Source organism: Phasianus colchicus, chromosome 2 (genome assembly GCF_987193195.1).
Source record: "Phasianus colchicus chromosome 2, bPhaCol1.hap1.1, whole genome shotgun sequence".
NCBI classification, from domain to species: Eukaryota; Metazoa; Chordata; class Aves; order Galliformes; family Phasianidae; genus Phasianus; species Phasianus colchicus.
In genome coordinates this window covers 71929935-71948677 of record NC_143437.1, presented here as the reverse complement: position 1 = coordinate 71948677, position 18743 = coordinate 71929935, and the positions used below count along the sequence as shown (strand labels likewise).

General features: G+C 36.5%; 1 long non-coding RNA gene across 6 annotated transcripts in view; it reads left to right on the top strand.

The window, feature by feature from the left end:
- LOC149919105 (uncharacterized) overlaps window positions 1-18743 on the top strand; it is a 165988-nt gene that overhangs the window by 120465 nt on the left and 26780 nt on the right. For 3 of the 6 annotated variants that reach the window (XR_016464771.1, XR_016464772.1, XR_016464769.1), the window contains one exon: window positions 14166-14323. This is a non-coding gene — a long non-coding RNA (uncharacterized LOC149919105). Of the gene's footprint in view, window positions 1-14165; window positions 14324-14378; window positions 14453-18743 lie in introns of those variants that run through there. The other 3 variants (XR_016464770.1, XR_016464773.1, XR_016464768.1) reach the window with 2 other exon arrangements.

The window sequence follows — 18743 nt, the reverse complement described above, 5'->3', positions numbered from 1 at the left end:
CTTTTTCTATAATATTCGCTACTTCACGTTAGGAGCTGCTTATGCTGTGTGGAGCCCTAGACATTTCTTCTGAATTGTCACCAATTTTATCTGTCCTTTCTGTCATAGTTAGCTATGGGAAGTTACTCTGACAGCTTTGCCCACACTTTTATTATTTCTGTTAAAATGTGCAAGACTTCATTTCGCTCACTAGTTTGGCTCTCTCCTGAAGTCCTATTATGTAGTTTTCTTTTTTTTTTTTGTCTTGAAATTTATACCTTCAGCTATTTATACCATTTACTAATTACTGGCAAATGAGATATCAGAGCTAGTAAGAAAGATAATTTTACTTCAGTTGGTAACAAGATTTGGAGCACAGTCTGCTGTTCTCCATCCTTAATATTATCATAAAATCACAGAATGGCTTAGGTTGGAAGGAACATTAAAGATCATCTAGTTCCAATTTCCCTGCCATGGGCGGGATTGCCAGCCACTAGATCAGGCTGTTCAGTCCCCCATCCAACCTGGCCTTGAATCCCTCCAGGGATGAAGCATCCACAACTTCTCTGGGCAGCCTGTGCCAGTGCCTCACCACTCTCTGAGTAACCTAAAAATCTAACCTAAATTTTCCCTCTTAGTTTAAAGCCATTCCCCCTTGTCCTTTCACTCCATGTAAGAATTTGGTCTCCCTCCTGCTTATAAATTTCCTTCAAGTACTGGAAGGCTGCAATGAAGTCTCCCTGGAGCCTTCTCTTTACTGAGCTGAACAAGCCCAGCTACTTCAGTCTTTCTCTGTAGAAGTGCTCCAGCCCTCTGATAATCTTCGTGGTAATCTTGCATTAATATTACAGTTCTTTGTATTGAAAAATATCTCCCAACATTGTCACCTGCATATTTCATAAAGCAGTTCTAATATTTTTTTCTGATTAAACAAGATGGATCTCAAGAATGAGCGATAATATTTTTGTCTAAAAATTCAGATATGTGATGAAAGATTACTATCAATTCAAGACTGCATTAGCTACCCTTGCCAATGCCAGGCTTCGTAGATAGATATTTTACAGTGGAAGTATATGGACTTCCTTGGAAGTGAAGATCTCAACTATATGTACTTCACTGAAATGTCTAAGTTACAACTCTAGTCTACCAAGATGATTCTGAGGCAATGGAAAGAAATAGATGGTTCCAAAGCATGATTTTAATTTTTAAATGGTAATTATTAAAATTCCTTCACAATAAGAGCCTGCTATATTAATTTTTGTATAAACTTTCTCTGATTAGTTTTTTTCTGTGTTTTTTTTCATGAGTGATTTTCCGGAACAAACTCAGTTCCCCATGTAGTTATTTAAATGCTTAGTGAAATCTCCAGGAAAGTCCTATGGAATTTTTCCTTTCTAGCACACTTGTAAACCATCTGCCAGGGATCAATCATCAAGCATTCAGATAGTTTTCATTTTTGATGATAGCATCAGATGACTCAAGGCCCTTTCCTGTAAATGATTTGAAGGTACTTACATTATATATCTTTGGACCCTCAAAATTTTGAAATTTAGGTTAGACTAATAGTTGAGAGAGGATGATTCAAGCCATTACTAGCTTAAACACAGAAAAAAAAAATATGTTGGGGAAGTGCTATTGACTGTGTGGGGATTCTTACAAGTGCTCTAGCAAGATTCTTAGATAAAATACTAATTGTGTGCTTGTTGGGATAATTCTTGGCATTTCATTTCAGAACTTCAGTTCTGCTAATCCACTCTTGTGTAGTTGTTCTTGTACAGTTGCTGGAAGCTGCCATCTGCAGCTGAACTCACTTCAGTTGAGTCACACCCAATGTGTCACAAACACATCATTTTAACTCCCAAAACTTCTTACTGTTTTGGTAACAGAAATTTCTGACTGATAAACTTATTAAGTGCATGTTTTTTGCTTTTCTTTAATGCTTGAAAATGATATTACTGAAAATATGTCCGGAGAACTGTCTTTATTTTTTCTTCCTATGTATTATCAAAATGCTAGTTTTTGTGAACTGCTTATTTCTTTGTGTTGTCCATAAAATCACAATATATTGACTAAAATGTTCTTATCAACTGCACTTAAATATTATTTTAACATGCTTCCATCTATGCATTTTAAATCTTTCAGTTTGAGACAGAGAAAACTCATACTCTAAGGGAATATATCTGATTAAATCTCTGATTGATTTCTGTGTTTAGATGGATCTTACTACAAAATATTCTGAACATGAGACATGAAGTAACCCATTTTTTATTAACATTAACACATTATACTATAGCAAAAATTTCCATTAATCTTTTTAAGGGCCTCTTCAGCACTAAAGCTTTCCAGCAACTCAGTGTATTACAACCACAAGGCAAATTCCAAATTGGGAAGCAAGTATTCTCCCAGTCCAGGAAAAAAAGTACTTTAACATATATCCTGGGATTTAGGTAAAATTAAGTATCTAGACATTTTAATTTAGTGAGATTTTTTCATGCCCAGATGTTGTCTAATAAACTCAGAACTTTTCAAGCTCTTCATAATATTACAATCAAAGAGAATCATTAGAAAGATTCTAGCTTGCCTGAGGAAGTAAAGTAGACTGAGCAGAACCTTTTTCAGAATCTCATTCTTTTTTTCCAAGGTGAAATTAAAAAAAAAAAAAAAGGAAAAAGGAAAAAGGATAATCAAGGATATTTACTCCTTACTAATAGAGCTGTATGCTATGGAAGAATCTATGTGGTATGATAAACAAGTGGGAAAGGAACTGAGGTGTAGTGAGGGAAGAATCCTGAAGAAGATTCTTGACGTGTCCTGGAGATGAATTCAAGGAGGAAGACTGAAAGTGTCAATTGAAATTTGTGGCCACATGGAAAATAATTTGAAGATCAGTAATGCATAATAAAAGAGAAGTATCTGTGTCTATAAGAGATCAAGAATAGAAAATTATCTATGATGATGTGTGCCAGTTTTTACTTCCAGAGACAATGAAGACCAATCATACAGAACTGATATGAAATTGAAGACATTTTAGAAGGAAAGATAAATAATTTTGTCCTTTGTAAATTCTAATTGACAGTGAATGAACTTGTTAGGCACTGAAATGCAGTTGTGGTCTTTTCATTTTGTGAATCCAAGCACACATTCAATTCATTTATTTGACAAAAATAATATTGAGTTTTGTGTCAATCTTTCTCTGGCTTAAAAAATACCAGGATGCACTCAGACCTTTGTGGCATATCTCTACCCAGCAGTTTAAGAAGCTACCCTACCAACAGTTCATCCTTGTCTTTTTACTCCTTTTGTTTTTCGCCCCCCTTGCCTCTATGTCTTTCCTCCCCTCAATACAGCGTTGTGTTAATGGCTTCTTATGTGGTTCCTATATGCTTTGGAGTCAAATCTTTGGCTTATGTTAAACCACTTCTCAGGATGACAGTGTAGCTACAACTGTACTTGTAAAATTGGAACAGTCCAACAGACTTGGTGAAACATCAGCTGATATATAGCACAATTTTCAGGTGATTTGCTTGGAAATGAGCATCCCAGTTTTGACAATTAATTATGCTATTGTTTCACTTCCATGGAAATTCCTGATCTGCTCTCAGCCTAGTTGTTCTGGGTGATGGAATTCTGTCTTCTCCAAAAAATGTGTAAAGGTCACTTTATAGCCTGAGACTGTGGCAACTGCTGATGTTCAGGTGATATTAATCCATGTCCATTTCCAGCATCCAGACCTATGCTTTTGTAACTAGATATTTTTTGTCTGACAGTTGTGGCCAGCTTTTGACCTTGGGTCACCTCTTTTATCTTCAGTAGAAGGTAGATGTCAGTATCTTAAGAAAAAACAAAACCTTGATAGCAGTTCGCCATTTTTTATCATTCTGGAGTCACTTGCATGAATCATATCTAGAAAAACTGTTCCACCCAATTCATTGAGGAATATGAATTTTAAGAATGGCTTAAGCTTATGAGGATGTAAAATTTTAAAGTCAAGGGGAGCACATTTTTTTATTAAATGTTTTTCCCTTAACAAATGAATACAGTTTTAATTTTTTAATTACACTCTGTCACGACTGCTTAAATTTGCTTATGGTAAAAAGACCTTAATTTTTACCTCATTCAGATTGTATTAAAATAATTCTACTCTCGTTTAAAAGGATTGCTACCTTTTTACAATCCCAACATCCTTTTAAATTTTCAATTGGAAAAAATATGAAAAAAAGACTATCTGTATGGTGTACATCTAGTGTACAGGAAAACAGTAGTAAATTAGAAGAAGAAAACAAGATATTGTCGGGTCAGGAAAATATAAATTGTGAGAAGCAAAAGAGGAGTAAAAGAGAAGAGAAAAAATAATTATCTTCCACCCATGTCTTCTATTTTCATCAGAAAGGGCTAAGTTCAAAGTATGCTTGGGACAGTGTTAGAGCCATTGTCGAAGCACAGTAGGGTAATAAATATCTGAGAAACTGTGCTTGCTTTTAGAAGTACTATTTTATACTTTGGTGCTGTGAAACCCTGGGAAAGAAATGCATAGCCCATGGTTCCTCACGCAGTTTCATAAACAGGCATTGTATCTTTTGTTGCAAATGCTCAGCTTTGTACACTTGGGACAAGCAAACTCTGAGTGGCAAACAGTTCTGAGACAGCACTGAGGAGCTGCGTGTGGTAATTGCTCCAAACTCATTGTTATCCACTTGATTTCATGTAATCATGGCCAAATCTTCCATCTGTCTCTGCCCTCCAATAATGATTTCAGGACACTTGGATCTGAATCCAAACTGTGTGTGTGTTGTTTCTTTGTGTGTGTGTGTGTGCGTGTGTGTCTGGGCTCTCACCATCACAGCCCTCGATTAAATGACAGGTTTTTGTTTTCATTGTCTTACCTTCTTTTCCCATTCAGTTCTTGACAGCCTTCCCTCTCAGCTGAATACTGTTATCACTTCTTTATTCTAATCCTCTCCCTAGCTGCCTATATTATCACCCCTCTGTTTCAGAACTTGGATACTTACCCTTTAATCCATTAATTGGCTTTTTACCCTCAGATCTCTTTGCCTCCTCTGAGTGCAACCCGACCCTCCCCGCCGCCGCACACCCTGGCTGTTCCCTGCCCGTCACTCTCGCACCTTTCGTCTCTCCCCACGTTTTGGTGGTGGTTTCTCACTCTCCAGATAATCTTATTCTTTATTTCTTTTCACAAAAGAGTACTCTCTAGTTCAATATCACTTTCAGTGTTGCTTCTGTTTCCTCCCTTTGTTTACGTATTGCCTTTCCTCATTGCTTCTTAACAAGCGTCGATGTATACAGTAGGAATAATCTCTGCAGCAGATATCTGTGTTGCCCCCAGAACAGGTCCATTTCCTTATCAAGGTTCAGGAGTGTTGGGCAACTTAATAAAATATGGATTGTCACACAGCACATGTATTCACTTAAACAAGATTATCTTCTGACTGTGTTAGGTTTCTGTTGCTGTGTGCTTGCAGTGGAAATGTACATACATTTGTAAAACAACTTTTTTCTAATGATACTCTGTGTTTAAAACCTGTTTGTTTTAAAAGGAACAATAAAGGACTAATATTGCTGTATTTTAAGAAATCCTATCTACTTTGACTTTTCTTTCTGAGCCACTGTTTGGAAAAATAGAGTATACTGCAAAGAGATATGCGTTAGCCTCTTTGTTTTGTTACTTATGGTGTTTTCTTTATACAGTATGTATGAATACACTCATCTGATATTTAGCAAAATAGGGAAAATTATCCCGGTGCTAATGTACACAGAGCTATTACACCCAGTCATGGCTAATAGCACCAAATGGATATAGAGTGAGGAGTCTAGACTGAAATCCTGTCAGCATCTGCCCCTTCCCAGTAATTTATTTGAGTTTTGCAGCTGCAGATGCTGAACCAGGGCTGAATTCATACAGAATTTTTATTTGGATAACAGACACTGAAATAGTAACATTTAAGAAGAGCACTGAATAAAATTGTCTGTGTTACCATTAACTTTTCCTCGTTTGTTGTCAGTGCTGAAAACAATAGAATCCTGATTATCCAGACTCTCATTGTGAGGGTCTCCTTCCCAAATTAACTCCTTGATCTATGGGCACACTGGTTATTGCAGTATCTTGTGTTAACCTGTCTTTTTCAATGATTCAAAAGCTTTCATGAAATATTTCACTTTTCTCCATCCATTGGCACTTTTAAAATCCCATGCAAACGGTGATGATGATCCTTCCATTTTCGGGGTGTCATCTCCATGCCCTTTCTGAAAATGTACAAGCCTTTCTGAAAATGTGATAGCTATGCAAATGTTGTGAGAACAGAAGAACTGGGAAGGTAACTGTGCAGAGGTGAGTTAAGAGCCCCTCTGTGCCTGCCTCTCTTTGTTCCTCTGTCCCACGCATGTGATAAGATTCTCCGCTGAAAATAACATTTTCCTCCAGGTTTAATGATGTGTATATGTACCTACAGGCATCTACAAAGGTGTAATGTTCTAACCTATTGTACCACAGAGAGATGGCAAGTGGAGTTGGGTTACAACTTGTAGAACAAAACAGTTTTCCTTCAGAGCCATGTGTATTCAGACTTGTTTGTGCTAGAAAGAAATGTGTCTCAAATTCTTGGGTCTCTAGTATTGGAAACGTAAACTAAATCTCCCTTCCCCCACAATTTCTTCAAAGCCAGACAATACCTAACTCAAGGAATTAGCATACTCAGGTAAGTCTTATCACTCCTATCACTTGGAAGAGCTGCGATCTCGTGGGAAACAGAGAATAAAATGCAGCTTAAAAGCCTACTTGTAGAATATCCTGCACCTAACTCTTGACTATATACATTTTAAAACTTGGACAAACTCTCCTATCTGACTAATATTTTAATTCTATTAAAGGATCAAGCTTTTGTTGTTCTTTTGCAAAAATTCTTGATGTTGGACTATTCCCTCCACTCCGCTGTGGAGTATCAGCATTTGAAGTTCTTTTGTAAGAGAATTCTTTTTAGCTGTACAAGTTGAAGTCTGTCATCAATATTTAATCCTGTAAAGATCTATGATGTGTTTCTTGTCCTACACCCTAAAAATGTCCATGATGTGGTAGTTTCAAGGAGCTGTGGTTGCACATCAGTGTGCAGACTCTTTTGAACATGCTCATTCTAGCTCTATGACTCCTGCATATGCATGCAATTCCCTAATGGAGGTGGTGGCCTTTCTGCAGTCTATGAAGTCCATGTTTTGCATGCATGGAGCTTTGTACAAGTCCTACACCTGTGTGAGAATAAAGACGTGGAATCCATTCTCTCCAGAATCTCCCTTCAGTATTGGCAGCAGCCTATATGTTTTTAGCATCAGAATGCAGAGCAACCTAAAGACTGCATTGCACTCATGTAGTGCAAAAGAGCGAGCAAAACACAACATGGTAAGAGAGATGGTAGAAAGAAACTCAGTAAGAAACCTTTTTCCATTGCATGCAACATTTTAATTCAATTCGTATTAACCTTAAGACACCATTGGGGATGCTAAAAAGCTTTATAAAGATACAAGTGCTTTTCATGAAAAGGATCAATAATCTTTGAAATATGTAACCTCCTCCCCCAGCTGCTACCTATAACAGCTTGTATAATTCAAGACTAATTTTTTACTTAATTCTCCATAATGCTATTTATTTCTTGTCCATTCTTTCCTTCATTCATTACTGAATTTCAAGGGCTTACCATAAAACACTCTAATGCTAATGCCAAGGGTAATTTTTTAAAGGTGCTTCAAAAATATAGATGTTTAATATGCTGCTGCTCTTTAAAGAGGCAAAAGGTTTCTTTCTGCCAATTCTTTTGAATTTTGTATTCAAAATCTCTTTTTCTCCCTCAACCATCAGTGTTTAAGGAAGTGCCCTTTCATGTATTCTATAATCCTGTTAAAAATAATAGGTAGATTCTGTATCTGTGGCTAGACATGCAGCATGGTACAAAATAATCTAAACACTCAAGGTTTGTTTGCAGATTTGCTCTAATGAAAAAGGCTCAAGATATATAATGAGACAGGCCCTTCTGATACAGTTAATCAGTATCCACACAAGTTGATCCCTTGAATGCATTACATGATTCATAAGAGATTGCTTGGTACATCAGAAATTAAGGTTGAATAGTATTTGCTGATGTCTTATTTTTCCACTCAGAAATCTAATATTTTCAAGGATAAAGAATAGTAAGAAATCCTCACTTATGGTCCTCTGTTCTCTCCAAAGATAATTTCATAGACAGCTATATTGAAAAAAAAGAAAAGAAAAGAAAAAAAGAAAAAAGCAAATACTGAGTGGAAAGGTTTCTTTTCATTCAGTTAAATATCATGGGATTATGGTACCATGCCTAAGTTGTAAAAATGTTTTAATTCCAAAAGGTGTTCAGGAGGTCACACTTTTATGATCACATCTTAGAGTTAATTACTATGTCTAGGCTCACAACAGGTCTATGGTAATAAGTGTCTCACTGCATCTTTGCCTTTGTTGTGTCTAAACTGTCAGGGTGGGATTTTTAGAGGTACCTAAGCAATATATAAACCCACTTCCCCTTAAAACTCTTCTTGGCGATGCTGATGTGCTTTAAAAATCATTTGTTCTTTGATCCAGGTCCTGTTTCATTTTCACAGGAATAGTTGGTGAAGGAAAGAAAGGAGACCTTGTCCTCGAATGTCCTTGCACAACAGTAGGATAACTAGCTAATGGGGATGAAAGATGCTCAGACCTGCAGTGAATGGCAAAGGAATATCCTTTTTCATGGGCAGTGGGTGTTTATTGCATAACCTGCACTTTATTTAGTGCCTGCCCTCGTAAGCATATTCAGCCAGAAAAGATTAATTTCCTCCATCACTGTCACGGATTTCCAAAGCACTAATTAGCTATCATGACAAAATTGAGCGGGGGTTGTAGTGTTCAAGCTGGTCACTTTCTTTTTCTTAAGGACTGTCATTTGGAAAAGGAAGAGTTAAAGAAGTTACTGCTATCCTAAAATACACACCAGGCTCTTTTGGTGTTTAAAGTCTTCACATGTTCTCTTCATGTCTAGAAAATGCAAATCTCTGGGCTCCTAAGAGCAACTGAATAGGGATATGTATTTCATCTTAAAACAAAGAGCAAAGAAAAAATATGAAAAAGTTATTCAAAGGGTTTTGGAAACAGGTGTTCTAAATCAACATTAATTGGATTTCAGTTAATTATTCCTTATACTTTAGGAATCATTGGAAAGGAATACAGGGGGAAAAAAGTAAGAAAAATTTCTTCTCTGACATGCTAATTGTTCTAATATTATATAAGCAAAGCATATATGTCTTGCTACCCCCCAGCAAGTAAATAAATAAATAAATAAGATATTGGCCTCCATAGAACTGTTTCAGTAGCTAGGGAATGAGAAAGAAGTGAAAAAACAAGATGCGGTCTCAGAAAGTGATCTTCATTTGGGAGGCTGGTTATATTTTTAGTTTATTATTTGCATTGTCTTCTACCTACAGGTACTAATATAGATAAAGGCAATAAATAAAAAATTGTTCTAGGCTGACTTTGGATACTGCATTTATAAAACGAAGCTTACCTACATGATTTCCCTGACATTTTTCCTTATTGGAGTATATGATCTATGCATGTAGTTTAGAGCAGATCAAGAATGTTTCTTCAACACTGGCAGATGAAGGCTGGGTTGAAGATGGGACATCATTAAGTACTGAATTAGGGCTTCTGGCTTTCCATTCTAATTCCTATTGGAATGAGTCCATTTTTTCCCTAGTATTCAAGCTGGCAGAACATTTGACATGAAAAATTGTGTATGTAAAGTTTTAGTTTATCTCTGAGAATTGACTGATTCCAACTTTTAAAAGAAGTGGGAGGGAGGGTGAACATGGCCGTATGGGCTGTATGCCAGTATTGCTGAGTTAGGTGATTTCAGTGGGAAACTCCCTCTAACAAGATTTTCAAAATGGTTATGAATAGAAATGGTCTACAGAAATGAGTTTTTAAAATTGGAATGAAAGTAGGCTTTTTCGTATGTGGATTTCATCTTTAATATGCTGATCCATTGTAGATGGTTAGAGTGCGAGCAGGCAGCAAAACCAGCTGTGACAAAAACTCGCGGGTCTCCTCTTGCTGTTCAGCCTATGAAACATGAGCAACTCCTGGCATAAAAGAAAGAAAACTTGAAAGGTATTCCAAACTTTTGTATGATACTAGAATCAGTGTTTCTAGTAACAACCAAGATGATGTTTAATAAGATTTTTACCTCAGCAATGTCTGCTTGAAGAACTTCCCCTAGTATATTTGAAGTATATATGAAACAAATAATTTTTAAACAGCAGATAGGGTCAAGTCAAATGTGAAATTATTTACACAACAAATTTAAAAAGATTTCAGAAAGCCTAATGAAGCATGAGTGAGGGCTAGAATTTGCATTTTAGCCTCCTGCCTGTATGTCAATTTGCTGCATATCTCAGTTAAAGAAAATTGGAAAGGGACTTCCCACATTAAGTAGTTTTCATCTGTAACTGGGGTACTAAGGTACTGATGGCTTCTGGAGATTGGGCCAAATGAATGCCTGTATAGTTCTATCAGCTCTTCTTCATCTCTTTATTTAGACTATTTAGGTGTTTTATATTATACAGATGAGGGATCTGCATTTCTGGAGGAAAAAATGTTTATCTATCAAATGCCACCATTCCTACAGGACGATGGAGTACAAAAGATAAATGTATTTTAAATTTTGTTCAATAATTGTAGAACAAATATATACATACAAAGATAAAAGAAGAAAATATGTGTAAGCTATATCTGCATGCATATTTAACTCTTGATTTCACAAATATGGCAGTTTGTAGATTGCTCTTGGCTGACACTTTTTTGTTGTTGTTAAGTTTCTGCATGCAAGCTTTTTTCTTGTTTGCACACAATATGATTTTGCTATGCAAATGGAGATGCAGACTTTTCTTTAGGATTAATAAAAACCACTTCAACATGCAGCTGTTTCAGATATCTTCTTTTCAAAATCAAGTCAATCTGTAGGATCAAAGAAAATATTTTCAAATTAAATTTGTAATTAATATCCTAGATGTGTTTTATACTCTTATGGTATCACAGTATCTCAGCACCAGCAGTGCTTTAATGCTCTGAGTTCCATGTGATGTACTTGCACCACCTTTTCCTACACTACCCCTTCTGACCTTCACTAAAATCTTCACTGTGATGCATGAGTGATAATTGCCTGCATTTTAAAAGGTACTTTTTGTATCCGTTGGGTGCTTTCTTGTTTGGGACCTGAACATATTTTATAGACAGAGTCAAAGCCTAGTTGTGCTCAGTCATGTGCGCAAAAAATACATTGTAGTCATTGGTAATCCCCAACCCATGGTGGTCCTACCCAATGTTTATGTGGGAAGATGTGCTTATTTAATCACAGATCAGATACGGGGCCTGAGAGTCTGACTACAGCCACTGAAATCAGTTGGAATCCTACCATAGATTTTAATGGCCCTAAATATTCAGATATGTATATAGCTCATTTTTATGAAGAAATGCTGCTAATTGAAAAAAAAAACAGCTTCCTTTTATTTTCTTCATTCCTTCCCCATTTTCCTTAGGAGGAAAATACCCCCACTGTACACTAAGTAAAATAAAAACAGTTTTAAAAATCTGACAATTATTCTGTCAAGGAAGTGTTACTATAGGAAGCTGGAATTTGGTTTTAGAGTGCTGGGTTGGCTATGGCACCTTTTTGCACTACGAACACATTCTGATAACACTTTGGACGGATAGGTTGATGTGCTTGCACAGGAAGGGAGTTTATATACAGTGTGGACTCAGGACTACAGGGTAGAAATATCTGTGTAGTCAGTATAGCCCATCTGTGAATTATAGCAGGGGAAAATATTTATGAGCACCACAGGACATGAAGCTCAAAGTGCAGTCATTTCTAAATGAAAATTATGTGACAGTTCATCAGTATTTAATGCTAACATTGCTTGATCTAGACATAAAGAATTTAGCAGCCATTTATCATAACATACAGTACTGTTCATTTCCTGATTTGCTTAGAATATGTTGGTGTTTTAAGCTCAACATGAGCCACAGGTCTAATTTTAGATATTTAATGAAAGGAAAACCCAGAGAGGGAGAGATTTCTCACATGGCTATTAGAAGCCTACTCCCACCACTTGAATTGGTTGTTGGTCTTTTTAATGCAGACTCTGAGAAGCCGGTGCCTGGTCCCTGCACCAGATGCAGGTGTTCCCTTGTGCTGTCAGCCAGGAATGATTAATGAGGATTTGCCCCTACTGAAAGCAGTCTTTGGAGCATTGTTCAGGGCATCTGTGGAACTGTCGGGGGAGACAAGGACACAAGTGAACAACCAATTATTTGGCCATCACTGAGGCAGCATGAAAAAGACATCAAATTGGACAGAGGAGCAAAGCTTTTGTTTCATGATCATATTTTCAGGTGTTAATAGTAACAGAGGAATTCTACCTGTTTTGTTTTTTCTTTCCGCGGAGGAGAGAAGAAGGGCTCAGACACTTCTTTAAATCTTGGAAGGGATGTATAAAAGAAACAGAAGCAGAAATCTGATCACAGTTCTTTAAAAGCGTAAAAGGGAGGAAAACACACGGAATTGATTTCTTGGCGGTTGCACCGTGTGTATAAAGATATACCGTTTTGCTCGGCTAACATTAGGAAGGGAGGACTAAGAATTCTGAGAGTGGGAGGATTTCTCATGCAGGGCTGCTTAATTTCTGGTCAAACACAACAGCACAGAAGCTGGGGCTTTAACAAGTGATGGTGCAAGGAAGTGTTACATTAGGATTCTGAAAAATAAAATGTGAGGGAGCAAAACCAGGAAGCATTTGCAAGATTGCATTCAGCATTCTGTGTGCATTCCTCTTTTTCCTCTTTCTGTCTCAAAAAAAATGCACCTAGGTGCAGGAGAGTGAAGGGAAAAAGAGCAGCAGAACTGAAAAAGCTCTGCTCGAGCTTAGACTTCTGCATTTCTGAATTTACTAAGGCTTGTGATTATAAATAATAATTTTAAACCAGAGGGAAAGGATTATATTTTCAGGACAATCCAATTACAGAATGGATTGTTTATAAAATACATTTTATGCTCCATTCTGTCAAGCCAGTTTCTGCCAGAGTATTAGGAATAAAAAAAAGTTAATTATACAGCTTAATTCTAATGAAGAAAATAACATTTTATTGACTAACAACAAGTATAGTGTCATTTCTACCAAAGTAGCATGATTAATGTTTGCAGTGGCTACTTCCCTAACCTCACAAGTTCCTCTGTCCCTATGTATACATGCAAGAAAAGGAGTTCAGATTCTCGATTGCAAATTTCAATTCCAAACTATTCCTTAACCAAGCAGAAATCAATATTTCTAAATTAACAGCAATATTTAGTATATTTAACTACATGAGTTCAGTTTATTTTACATATTATTTATCCTTTTATGACTGTATTTTATCAAAGACTACCTGTAGCCTGTGATTTCTCATCATCTGCAAAATTATGCGAATGTCCATAGATAAAAGCCCTATTGGTTTATATGAAGTTTTTGTGAGAAAAAAGATTTTGCTTGCTTCATGCTTAGAGTGACTTGCTGAAGGTAACAATTGGATTTTGAGAATTCTACATCTCAGAGTCAAAAGCTGAAATATGAACTGCCAAATACTGCTTCCATTTACTATAGGATTTTGTAAGAAAATAAAATGTAAAAATTAAGAAAAAAGTCATTTCAATTTACCACTTGATCATAAAGAAAAAAAAGATACAGTGCATATATAAATGTATTTGTTATATTTTAAGATACCACGTAGTATTTCTTTTCTTCTGCTCAAGTGAAAGTGTCAAGCAGAAGGAAATCACTAAACATCCCGGGAATCCTTAGGATGTTCCACCATTTCTGAAAGCTGTGTGGAAATTGTACTCCAGAGTTTTTATGCTAGGAATAGTCTCGACAGCAGCCCTGAACTGTGAAACTGATCCACTTAGTTCTGCAGGTCTGTCCTTCTCCAGGGGTAGGGATATTGGTTACTCACTGCAAAGGACTCATGTTGGAAGCTGAGCTTTGTTCCCTCTTGCACTTGCTATATGTGCTGGAACTTTAAATGACTATATTAGAAGATAAAAAACAGTGTACAGACACACTCAACTTTGTTTCCTTCTTGTCAGGAAGAGACGATGGCATCAACAATGTGCCCCCATGTCTGAAAGACATAATTACTTGGCAGAGGAACAGGCTGCTCATCTCCTCCTGGGCAGGATGAGAATGGTGCCGGTAAGGAATGTAAATACTTCCAGGAATTGAAGGAATGATTAGAGCATATCTAAAGAGGACATTTGCCTGTGACTGTTAAAGTGCTGAACTGACTTTCTTGATCCTAGATAAATAAACAGAGAGGCGGCTTTCTGCTACTGTAGGCTGTGCTGGAGGCTTCACCTTTTCTTGTCAGATGTGGACTTTGCTACAGCATTTCAAGATTTGTTTATCCCTGTGCTGGATTGCTTCAGACTGTTCTGCTTGGGCTTGTCAGCTGCAAAGCAGAGAAACATCACATGTTAAAGCTTGATGAAATTTCTAAGCAACATAAAGAAGAGTGCAGCCTATTATTTAGATGTGGCAACATACAGCACTGAAATATCTCCAAGGGCATGGTCACTGTCTCTAGATCTCCTAATGGGGAGATTTCTTGAGGGTGGAGTTATAGGGAAGCCCTGTGTGACAAAGATCAGGATCATACTTTTAAGCAAGAAGTGGGTCTTTTTAGCGCAGGCTCTCTGGCCTGAAAATTGGGATGGGACTTGCACTAGCACATATGGAACCACTACTTTTTTAAAATAACATTTCCTCCAGTACAATGGCATTTTCTTCTTTCCATTATATTCCTCTGAAACTGATGTACTTTTCAAAAATATTTTTTTTTCACTATTATATATGCTTAGGTTTCAGTATGATACCTGATACCTGTTGGATTATGATGTTTTCACTGTAAATTCTTATACATGTCTTTTTTGTGATGCTTCAATAAAACCATCGAAATTGAAAATCAAAGTGAAACAAAAACAAAGGGGTAAGAACATATGGAGTGGGATAAACCAATTATCATTATTATGAGTGTTGTTTGCTAAAAACTTCAGCTTTGATTTAGCTTTATGCAGTAACTCCAGTGGAAATTTATTTTACAAAAATACAAAAAAATTCTGAAACTATTACTTAGGTTTTGCAAAAAAACATTGATACTCTGTGGATTGCATAAAAGTACAAAACAGTGGATTAGCATGAGGGGAAGAGGATTTCTACCTCTGAGAAGGCTTTTCCTCCTGTTCCAAAATACAGTCATGGTGTTGTGTAGCTAAATAATAGGCGTGTCCTGTTCTAAGTCCAACACACTCTTAGGAATTTTTGCAACTCCTTTTGAGGCAAAGCTGTTTCTTTGTCTGTAAGTGGCATGGCTACTGTGATGAATTGTTAAATATATGTATTTTTAATATCAAATACATAAAATAATTAAATTTCAAATAAACATATTTGAAATTTGTTCTGATGTGTAATAACTTCTATTCCACTCCGGAAAGAATGAGTATATAGATTCATGTTATGATTAAAGGTTGGCATTATTTCTGTTATTTCTATGACAAATAAAATTAAGCAACAAAAAGCTCCACATCTCAGGCCTTACCTTCACAAAACTTTTGACTGTCAGGATTTCCCTCTTTGTTCCTGCCTTTGTCAGTATAATGCAGGCTGGTGATTTTTGTCTCTGCAGCCAGTCTACCTCTGGTGAGGGTGCACACAGGGATGCTAAAAATTCCTAAGACTTTTGTGCTTCTGTTATTTCCCCCATACCTGAGATGAGGTGAGGCTGCAGGCAAATGGGGAAAAGTCATTGGAATCTTGTCAAAAGTGGTTGTTAATGAACTATTTGATGAAGCAGAAGGGAATGTTTTTGCTGCTTGTACTGACAACAAATAAAGGGCAAGGGAAAAGAGTTGGATGTAAAATATCCCCCTTTGCAAGAGCAGCATGAATCAGCTGCAGTCTGTTTTGCAGTCACATGCACATTCTGGTATAGGGCTAGGCAGCACAGGCAGGAACTTGGCAGAGGACATTTGCATGTTTATTTTGTAAAATAATACTAAACCTGCTTGTTTTCGACTACAAATTTCACATTGTGAACTAGCTAAGCTCTGGGTTTTTGTCAGTAGAAAACTATGAGGCTAAAATAAACTTGAGTTCCTTGATAGGTCATTTCTGCACATTTCTAGATCTCACTTTCTTCTCTTCTGTCCCATTATTCCTCAAGGATTTTTCCTTTGGACTAATAATGCCATCTTGTATACATAGTCTTTTCCCTTCTCTCTGCTTCCTCCTCGCTCTCCATTTCTTCAATTCTTCATTCATGTATTCCCTTTGCTGTTTCAATTCATTTAATCCTCCTTTCCCAGCCTCCTTTCAGGTGCTCATCCCCCATTCAGGCTTCAACTGGGCAAATAATATTCTCCTCTTGGAGAAATGGATCTTCACTACAGTGAAGTTCCACTGTGAATATTCACAAGCTGGAAATAAAACATGGTTATGTGTCACTGACTGGTTTTCTAGGAAGACGATCTTTAAATTAAGAGGCTTTCATTAATGTCCTTTGTAATGTAAAATGATTTGGCTTCAAATTACTCCGTATCTGAATACGAGTTAGACAAAATACTTGTCAGGATTTCAATGGATTATGAAGCCTCACCTTATATATCTTAATTGTTCGAATTTTCATTGGATTTGTGTGGACTGCCAAGCTTTATAATTTGTGTGTATCTATTTCACTATGAAATCCTTGACTGCCTCAACTTATTTTATTGCCCTTCGTGATGCTATAGCAATGTTAAACATTGTGACACTAGTTGAGTGCATTTGTTCAGATGAAGATTACCCATTGCATGATCCTATTTCAACTTCATTTTAACATATTTTTGGAAGCTTTAAAGAGGCAGATAATGTTCCAAATTCCAATTAGAAGCAAACAACAGATTAACAGAGTATTTTGGTCAAATAGGAAAGCAGAAACCTTTACCAGAGAGAGATATATAATGTACACACTGGAGTGTAGATGTTTTGAAGAAATGGCTGCCTGTAAGTAATAACAGACAACAAACAGTACAGAAACATCATTTCTTATAATTATCAGAGCCTAGCCCTTTTACAAATTGCAATCTTGACCCCAACACTTGCATAGTAATGAAATAATGACTGTATCTAGATATTAAAAAAAAAAAAAAAAAAAATTGAAAAAACAATTTGTAAGTTTTGTATTGCCCAATTCTACCTAGCAGCCAATAGGAAATAAAATAACATTTTAAGATAAGTTTATTAAAGTCCATTGCATTTGAAAAGACATGGATCGACATTCCTGCTATCTCAGGCTCCCTCAGCCTCTCTCCTATGGGTACAGATTATGTTTGTTTTCAAAATTGCTGAAGACAGAAATACAGTGTGTGAGTTTGAGTGAACTTTCTTCACCTAATTTCAAATCTGCTTGAACTTAGTGACTTCATATATTTGATTTAAGCTTTTCGAGTTTGCATTCAATAAGGGAGAAGAAAGTGAAGGGAGAAGAAACAGAAAATCCAATGCAGAAATAATCTAAGGGAAAAAAATGAGTTTGATATGCATGCCACCTGTGAATTACTTGTTTCTCTTTTAGTACCATCTGTATTTTGTAGCACAGAAGTTTTCGTTGCCCCTTCCAAAAAATCAAGTTGGTGTTTTTGTTTTTAATTCAATCATGCTTAAAGAAAAATGGAGAGGTTAGAAATAATTTGTGATGTTCATATGAACAAAGTTCCATAAATTTGAGACGTGATGAATGTCCACGAGACAGAGAAGACAATTCAATGAATACAGATATCCTGACAATAATGTTCAGTATCTGAGACATGAAGAAAATTCAGCGAGTGTTTTCACTTCATCAGATGCAGCCTTAGAGGACAAATAGCTATTACCATTTATTTGTGTCTGGCTTTGCAACATATTATTCCAAAAGCAAATCATGCTGCAATGGAAGACGTGAAATTGAGTGATCTATGTTGCTCTCCTATTGTGTGCTGGAAACTCTGTCCATGCCTGATTTTAATCACATCCACTTAGTGGCCAAGCTTATTCACTTGCTGGCCAGATAATCTGGTTCAATGTCCACCATTGTTATTGGTGGAGGTCAAGTCTTTTATCTGTTTTCCCAGACTAAATATTTCTTGCTGTGTGTCTTTGGTAGAAGCAGTAAAACTTACTGTAAATATCCTAGAAGTTAGTGACATGTCTTCCTGCAGACACATCTTCATGATTTTTCCAGTCTTAGAACTTATATAAAAACTTTTGAAATGTCTTTTCCTTTGTTTATTTATGTATTTATTTTGTACCTGTGGTATAAATATCTTCACTGCTTCAAATCTGAACTGTGAATCGTCAACTCAGTAGCTTCCAAAAGAAGAGCTAGATTTCATTTTCATCTCATTTTGATTTCTGTAAATGGGAATATAATCAAATCCCACTATCAGCATTATGTCTGCCTGTGTACACAGGCAGTCTTTTGCAGTTCACCCACCTTACCTTGCTTGTTACATTCTAGGGATATGTTAGAACACCCTGAAATACAGTGCATGTGGACTTGGCGAATGCCACGCTCCCTATGTCTAACAGCAATTCCTGGAGGTTGAAGAGTGGTGATTTTCTGCCTATGATCTATAGATATCAGTACTTCACTT